This window comes from Magnolia sinica, chromosome 11 (genome assembly GCF_029962835.1).
Source record: "Magnolia sinica isolate HGM2019 chromosome 11, MsV1, whole genome shotgun sequence".
NCBI lineage: Eukaryota > Viridiplantae > Streptophyta > Magnoliopsida > Magnoliales > Magnoliaceae > Magnolia > Magnolia sinica.
In genome coordinates this window covers 20,622,259-20,631,662 of record NC_080583.1, presented here as the reverse complement: position 1 = coordinate 20,631,662, position 9,404 = coordinate 20,622,259, and positions in this window count along the sequence as shown.

Below are 9,404 nucleotides of genomic sequence, written 5' to 3'. Positions count from 1 at the left end.
GCGGGGCAAACTAGAAAATCATTATGCCCACTGTTTCCCGTGGTATGATGTACTTGATATTTTGATATGCTTCAATTTGGGGCTCAACCCCTTAAATTAGATAAAAAAGCGGATGGACGGCGTGGATATACTACATGAAACGGATTGGCTACTCCCCCTGCCACCAGCCAATGGCTGGTGTTCGGTGCTCTGTGGGCCCCATCAGATTCCATTGAACTTAAGTGGGGAGTTCCACACATCCAAACAACCCCTAAGGCATTTCATCAAAACCAACTAACCATGTGAGACACGGAGCAAATGAATTGATGGCAGGACAGGCATAATCATTCAACTAAACAAATAAAATAAGAAAACCAAGCTGATCATGGATACAAATTGTATAAATGAAAGATAAGGAAACATAAGATTTACTAATAATGAGAGCAACAACATGCAAAGTATGTATTTTAGTACTAGTTAAAGTATGCTTTTTAATTAGTGGTAGTTAAAAACTATGTCTCTGCCTAAAGTTAGAACAACTAGTAGTTGGGCATAAGCAACCATCCACCTGTGAGATAACTCAGATTTCAATATAACCAGCTAAAAGTCAGTGCAACCAGAACCAACACGGTGGAAGCAGCCTTCCAACGAAAGGTTAGGTTCAAATTGGCACAACAACTTAACCCATTCGATTAGTTTGCAATATCCTTAAAAAATTACTGAAATAATAGTACTCCAAGCATGCTATGAATTAGACTAAGCCATGTGGCATATTGACTATAATCTTAAAGCTTAGAACAGTCCAAAAGGGTCATACCTCAGCCAAAGGTGCATCTAAAATCTTATCCAAAATCAGGACCACACACTCCTAGGAATTGAGTGAGGCAACATAGGAATTGAACGAGACAAGATAAAAATTGAGCGAGGGAACCTCGCAATTGAGCAAGACAACCTAGGAATTGAGCGAGGCAAGCTAGAAATTGAGCGAGGGAACCTCGTAATTAAGCGAGGCAACCTAGAAATTGAGCAAGGGAAGCTAGAAATTCAGCGAAGCAAGTTAAAAATTGAGCGAGGGAACCTAGGAATTGAGCGAGGCAACCTACGAATTGAGCGAGGGAAGCTAGAATTTGAGCGAGGGAACCTATGAATTGAGCGAGGTAACTTAGGAATTGAGTGAGAGAAGTTAGAAATTGAGCAAGGGAACATAAGATTTGAGCGAGGTAACCTACAAATTGAACGAGGCAACCTAGGAATTGAGCAAGGGAAGGTAGAAATTGAGCGAGGGAAGCTAGAAATTAAGCGAGACAACCTAGGATTTGAGCGATGAAAGCTAGAAATTGAGCGAGGGAACCTAGAAATTGAGCGAGACAACGTAAGAATTGATCGAGGTAACGTAGAAATTGAGCGAGGCAACCTAGGATTTGAGTGAGAAAAGCTAGAAATTGAGCGAGGGAACCTAGAAATTGAGCGAGGCAACCTAGGAATTAAGGGAGACAACGTAGGAATTCAGCGAGGTAACCTCGGAATTGAGCGAGGGAATGTAGAAATTAAGCGAGGGAAGCTAGAAATTGAGCAAGGCAACCTAGGATTTGAGCGAGGAAAGCTAAAAATTGAGCGAGGCAACGTAGGAATTCAGCAAGGTAACCTAGGAATTGAGCGAGGGAAGGTAGAAATTGAGCGAGGGAACCTAGAAATTGAGCGAGACAACCTAGGAATTGAGTGAGGTAACATAGGAATTGAGTGGGGGAACCTAGGAATTGAGCAAGGCAACGTAGAAATTTAGCGAGGGAACCTAGAAATTCAGCGAGGTAACCTAGGAATTGAGTGAAGGAAGGTAGAAATTGAGCGAAGGAAGCTAGAAATTCAGCGAGTGAAGCTAGAAATTCAGTAAGGGAACCTATGAATTGAGCGAGAGAAGCTAGAAATTCAGCGAGGGAACCTATGAATTAAGCAAGACAGCCTAAGAATTGAGTGAGGGAAGCTAGAAATTCAACGAGGCACCCTAAAAATTGAGCGAGAGAACCTAGAAATCGAGCGAGGGAACCTAGGAATTGAGCGAGGGAAGCTAGAAATTGAGCGAGGTAACCTAGGAATTGAGCGAGGGAAGCTAGAAATTGAGCGAAAGAACCTAGGAATTGAGCAACCTAGAAATTGAGCGAGGCAACCTATGAATCGAGCTAAGCTACTTAAGAATTGAGCGAGGGAAGCTAGAAATTGAGCAAGGCAACATATAAATTGAGTGAGGGAACCTAGCAATTAAGCGAGACAACCTACAAATTGAGCGAGGCAACGCAGAAATTGAGCAAGATAACATAGGAATTGAGCGAGGGTAAGTATGAGGTGAGATAGGGAAACTTGAAATTAGGTGGGGCAAATTAGAAGTTGAACAAAGCAAGCATGAAAGTTGACTGACGAAAATATTTACACGTTATGAAATTTAATTCATTATAAATTTTTCTGAAGTACAAATTGTGTAGGGTATATACAACACTATATATTATACGACATTCCACAAAATTATCCTTTTCATCTCATGCCTACGACAAGTATCATTTATAGCTTACAAACAAACAATCATATGCTATTGACTTCCTCCAATGTATAGTGAATTTTTGCATGTCTATTCCCTCCAAGGTGCGACCGTTGCACAGTATATCAATGAATTTCATTGCAAATATGCCACAGTCAAAACCATTGTATTGCTTCGGCACAGATTTCGTGGATTTGGCGGTCCAAGTCTTCCCTTCAAGCGCGGTGACATCTCCAGTGGCATGGAAGAGAATCGAGAGCGCCTCCGTCATCAAATTGATCATCTGCTTGTACTTTAGGAGAGGATTTGACACTAAGCTATCGATAATAATGATCTCCCGTTGTCTTAGATATAGGACCATCAAGAACCAATGACAGTTATCATGGTTGACGGGTACATAAACCTGTTCATGTTTAAGAAGTAGGCTATCAGTTAAAAAACATGATCAAAGGACACATTACGACCTATTTTGATGTTATGTGACGAATGCATTACCCGTTCACTATACCAAATCTCCTCGGACTGTGATTTACCCCGCTGCTTGGCAATTGCGATGACATTGTTCATCATGCCTACCAACGTTGCATGTTCCGAAGTAGACTTCGAGTCTCGATACACCCTTAGAGTCGACATACTAGTTTGAAGGCATGGCTGTAACAAACGTAATCAAAGATCAATACAAGTAGAAAAAACACAAATTAATTGAAAAAACAGGTTAGTGATACTTCGAAGTAAATATTTACCATAAAATAGGTAGGACAAAACTTGCAATCTTGGGGATATGCAATTGCACAATCAAACTGCCTTTCCTCTAGGAAGTCAACATATTTGTTGATAGCCTACTCCACAAGAAAATATGATTTAATAATAATCGATTAAAAGATATAACTATATGAAAGTCAATGTATATAGACACTCTCATACGAATGCTTACCACGCTATCAACCCATGCGTCATCTACCCATATAGACTTAAACCATGAAGCCTCTCCCATCTCCTTATTTGCTTCATAGTAGTTTTCTAGCTCTTTAAGTTCATCCGTCGATAGCATCCTAAATGGATCCATCTGTAGATGAAATGGTATCGGAGATGTAGGAAAGTTTACGGCTTCCTCAGGTCGCCTCACTACGTTCGGGGTTGTATCGATCGAAGACAGGGACAAGAATGGAGAAACCATATAATAGGATGGCTTCAGTACCCTTTTAGTTCTCCTTACATAAACAGGAGGAGAAATGGGTGCTTCATCCAATAGATTACGCTCCGCCATACTATACGTGCACCTCCAACTCCACATTTCCCTATTCTTTTTCTTCCATATCCTCAATCTCCATTTTCTTCTTCAACTCCTCGTCCTCATGCCTTATAAACTGTGCCCTTTGTATATAGAAATATTCTTTCTCCTCCTTCAAGGCCTCCCTCTCTTTCGCTAAGTTTTCAGTTTCTCTCAACAACTCACACATCCGCCTATTCAACTCCTCATTCATGATGAAAAACAATTCCTTCTCTTTCTTCAACTGTGCTCTCTCGTTCAGTTCTGCTCTCTCCATCTTCAACAATTCTCTCTTTCAACAACGCCTCCCTCTCATTGAGCCTCTGTTCTCTCTTTCTCAACTCTTCCTTCTCTTTCCTCAGCTCATCCCTCTCCTTCTTCAACTCCTCTCTCTCCTTCTTCAACTCATCTATCCCAACCCTAAATTCATCCATCAAAAGAGTTGGTTTCACTATATTCCCCCCCGATCCCTCTCCCTCTACGCCTTTTTCATCACTTTCCGTTGATCCCTCCTCACCCTCGTCATCATTCTCGTTACCCTTATCGCTCAATTCCTAGGTTTCGATGACCTACAAAATGTATCAATGCACATATAAGAGTCGAAAAACTTTTAACGGTGAATTAAACAATATTTCGTTTTAATTAAACGCTCATAATATCTCACCTGAAAACTATCATGGAGCAAGCGAACGTTGTTCGTTTCCCATTCTCGTAGGGTGGATTCCAAGTTCTTTATTAAGATAGTCTGCAAAAAAACCTAGACTGATGTTAATATACGGAGTGTAAGTGTCAAATCAAGCAAAGTGAACGGCGGAAAAATACATATGCTTACAACTTCTCTCAAAAAATGCATATATTTTGTTGTACCTACAACCCTTTCAGCCTCGATATTAAATGAAGCGTGGAATTTGCGAGGGAACAAACAAAATAACACACTCTCGTAGGGCCGGTAATCTCTCTACAGCCCATATCTATTTTAAAGAAATTGCATGAGGATAAAAATCCACACTTGAATATAATCATGTAGAATAAAGAAAGAGTTCTTACCTACAAAGGAAAGACACAACCATATACATTGTAGCGAACCGCACCTGATGCCATCATAGCAGCTGCGACCCCTTGCGACATTGTATTGTAGGCCAAACTACCCCAAGTATAGCTATAGAAATCCTCTATGGAGTCTACTAGGTACATATAATCCATGTTACACATAGTTTTCGATTTGGTTCCCCTAACAAAACACTCTACACACATAAGTGGAGTAACCTTCATGACATCCTCGTGCTTAATGGTGTCAACTAATTTATTAAACACATCTAATAAATGCTTCTTAAAAACTGGATATTCTCTGAAGTATTTGTCCATTAATGTACTACTAATGGGACATTTTTTTGGTATTGTAAGCTCCCCAGTCTTAAGCTCTGTTATGAGGGCGAAGTCCATCTCCGTGAATTGCAACCGTGTCCCCTGTATCTTAAATATAAGATCACATTTATATCTTACAAGAAGAAGGTGAAATAGAGCCCTTATAAATCAAAAGGATGAGAGGTACAACAAGAAGGAAAATGGGGATTGCTCAAATAGACTTAGTCGAGTATCATGCTTCTCTAGTCCACCCTTCACCATGTCGAACCACCATCTCAATAAACACTTAGAGGATGGGTTTGGGAATTGAGAACAAGAATCGTCACCTACAAACATGTAATGAAAAATATATTTAAAGCAAATTTCACTACTTAAAGAATCATAACACAAAAAATTAAACATAGTTGAAATTGAGCGAAGCAAACTAAAAATTGAGCGAGACAAATTAGAAAATGAGAGAGGGAAACATGGAATTCAACAAGGTAAACATTAAATTCAGCGAGGCAAGATGAAACTGAGAGAGGCAACCTAAAAAATTGAGCAAGGCAAGGTGAAAATGAGAGGAAAACCTAGAAATTAAGCGAGGCAACCAAGAAATTCAGCAATGGAACCAGGACAATGAGCAAGGGAACCTAGAAATTGAGCGAAGCAACGTAGGAATTCAGCGAGGTAACCTAGGAATTGAGCGAGGGAAGGTACAATTTGAGCGAGGGAAGCTAGAAATTGAGCGAGGCAACCTAGGATTTGAGCGAGGAAAGCTAGAAATTGAGAGAGGGAGCTTAGAAATTAAGCGAGGCAACGTAGGAATTCAGCGAGGTTACCTAGAAATTGAGCGAGGCAACCTAGGATTTAAGCAAGGAAAGCTAGAAATTGAGCGAGGGAACCTCGAAAATGAGCGAGGAAACTTAGGAATTTAGCGAAGGAATCTAGGAATTCAGCGAGGGAACGTAGTAATTGAGCAAGGCAACCTAGAAATTGAACGAGGTAACCGAGGAATTGAGTGAGGGAACTTAGAAAATGAGCGAGGAAACCTAGGAATTCAGCGAGGGAACCGAAGAATTGAGCGAGGGAACCTACAAATTGAGCGAGGCAACCTAGAAATTCAGTGAGGGAACTTAGGAATTGAGTGAGGCAACCTAGGATTTAAGTGAAGAAAGCTAAAAATTGAGCGAGGGAACTTACAAATTGAGCGAGGCAACCTAGGAATTGAGCGAGGCAACGTAGGAATTCAGTGAGGTAACCTAGGAATTGAGCGAGGGAACCTAGAAATTGAGTGAGGAAAGCTAGAAATTGAACGAGGTAACCTAGAAATTGAGCGAGGGAAGCTAGAAATTGAGCGAGGAAAGCTAAAAATTGAGTGAGGCAACGTAGGAATTCAGTGAGGCAACGTAGGAATTGAGCGAGGTAACATAGGAATTGAGCGAGGGAAGGTAGAAATTGAGCGAGGGAAGCTAGAAATTGAGCGAGGAAAGCTAGAAATTGAGCGAGGCAATGTAGAAGTTCAGTAAGGGAACCTAGAAATTCAGCGAGGTAACTTAGGATTTGAGCGAGGGAAGCTACAAATTGAGTGAGGGAACCTAGAAATTAAGCAAGACAACCTATAATTTGAATGAGGCAACCTAGGAATTGAGCGAGGCAACATAGGGATTGAGCAAGGGAACCTATGAATTAAGCGAGGCAATGTAGAAATTCAGCAAGGAAACCTAGGAATTGAGCGAGGGAAGCTAGGAATTGAGCGAGGCAACGTAGAAATTCGGTGAGGAATCCTAAAAATTGAGCAAGGGAAGCTAGAAATTGAGTGAGGGAACCTAGAAATTCAGTGAGGCAACCTAGGATTTAAGCGAGGTGAGGGAAGCTACAAATTGTGCGAGGGAACCTATAAATTGAGCAAAGCAAACTAAGATTTAACGAGGCAATCTAAAAATTGAGCGAGGCAACCTAGAATTTGAGCAAGGAAAGCTAGAAATTGAGGAGGCAAACTAGGATTTAAGCGAGGCAACCTAGGAATTGAGCGAGGGAACCTAGAAATTGAGCGAGGCAACCTATCAATTGAGCGAGGTAACCTAGTTATTGAGCGAGGGAACCTAAGAATTTAGCAAGGCAACGTAAAAATTCAACAACGCAACTGAGAAATTGAGCAAGGGAAACATGAATTTGAGCGAGGCATGATTGAAATTGGGTGAGGCTAACATGAATTGGAATGAACTTTAAATGTAATTGACCTAGCCTAACAATTTGCTCTTTGGTGAATTTGATCGAGTAGTTAATGAAATTGACCGAGATTTACATGAAATTCTCTTCGGTGAATTCGATCGAGCAATTAAAGAAAATGACCGAGCGGTTGATAAAATTTTCCGTTACATTACATGAATCCGTGGAAGTTCCCCATCATATTTTTATGATATCTCTGTCAAATTTATGAATTGCTTAGGGAATTTCACCAATCATGAACCGAGAAGTAGGTCAAATGGACCAATACCTCTCGCAATTTGGATTTATAGTTTGCTCAGTACGCACTTATAGTGCTGAGTTAACTGAGTTGGGCACACCCAGATCCATAGCTCAATTGGCTGACTGAGTGGAGATACCTCGTGTCAACACTTGAGGTCTGGGTATGGATCCCTAGCAGGGGTGGCTAACATGGAGTGTGTGTACTAACATGGGTGTGTACTAACAAGCTAACCCAAAAAAAAAAAAAAAATTAATAGTAAAAAAATAATAATAACAATAATAAATAAAACTGAGTTGGGCCCGCCTTGAATGTATGTGGACTATCCACGACGTTCATCCATTTTTCCATCTAAAGTAAGGGTTTTAGCCCAAAATGGTGGCATATCGAAATATCAAGTGGATCACACCACAAGAAACAGTGGTTCCACCGTTGAAACCTTGTTATGGCCCCACAATGATGTTTTACTTATAATCCATTATGTTCATAGGATGATTTTTGCATGGATGAACCGAAAACTAAGATGCGAGCTTCATCCAGCAGTTCAATGGCCCACAAAAAATTTACACCGTTTAGGTAAATGTACAACATTATACCTGTAGTGCGTACTTTCTTTCGTGGAGGGACCATTTTCAGAAAAACGCCCTACTGCTGATGAATAGAGAGGGTGGGATCCAGCTAGAGCGTGGTGCGATCCAAGCAACAGATGTAGTGGTGGTGTTTTCGGGGTTTTTTTTTTTTTTTTTTCCGAAAATGGAGCGAGGGAAGGGAGGGAGAGGAAACGACTCAGCATTGAAAAGTGAAAAGGAGGGGTAGTTTCGTCCTCAAATTTGCTGTCCACACGTGCTAGTCTAAGTTGGTAACATAAGTTTGTATTCCTTCATAAAAACCGCTGGATAAAAGGTTTTGTCTACAGTGGTCATTTTCTCATAAATCCTGATGCATTAAAATGGGAATAGTATCTTGATGAGCCAATATGTACGATGGGTCCATGGTTAGGTAATCTATACTGCTGATCTATGAGAGGTGCTACAGATTCATGGATTCCATAAACTATGTTGGATTCGTTGTTTTTATTTCTTCAATTACCAGCCTATTGATGAATAGTTAAGAGAAATATACATTAAAGGTCCAAAATAATGGATGAAGAATTGATGGCTAGGATCTTCTAATTTGGAAGATTTTTGGTTCGTAGCTCATCTGAGATGGTTTACATAAGATCTACGGTTTGGATCATCATCAAACCCACGTGTACAAAATCAGTGCATCAGGTAACTATTCACGCTCTGTTGCACCAGGACTATACTTCGTCCTACTCTCGCCTTTTGTTTGGAATTGGATTTGCCAGGGCTCTGTGGGGCCCACCTTGTTGTATTTATTTTACATCCACGCCCTCCATCCGCTTTGCTGCCTCATTTTAGGGCATGAAGACAAAAATAAAGAAGATCTGAATATCAATTGGACCACACCACAGGAAGCAGTGGATAATGATACCACCGTTGAAACCTTCCATGGGCCCACCGTGATGTCTATTTGTTGTCCATCTTGTTTATAAGGTTACACCGACTTGGATGAAGGGAAAGCACAAATACCAAACCGATACAAAACTTTATGGTGATGTTCTTCAAACGCGTTCAATCATCACCAATACCGTGGTGTGGTCCATTTGAATTTTGAATCTTTTTGAAAATAACTAGACTGTACTAACAGAAACAGTAGGAGATAATGACACCCACCGTTGAAACCTTCTCTTGAGGCCTGGCGGTGACGTGTTGATTTGTCAACCCTCATCCGCCATAGGGTCATTTAGG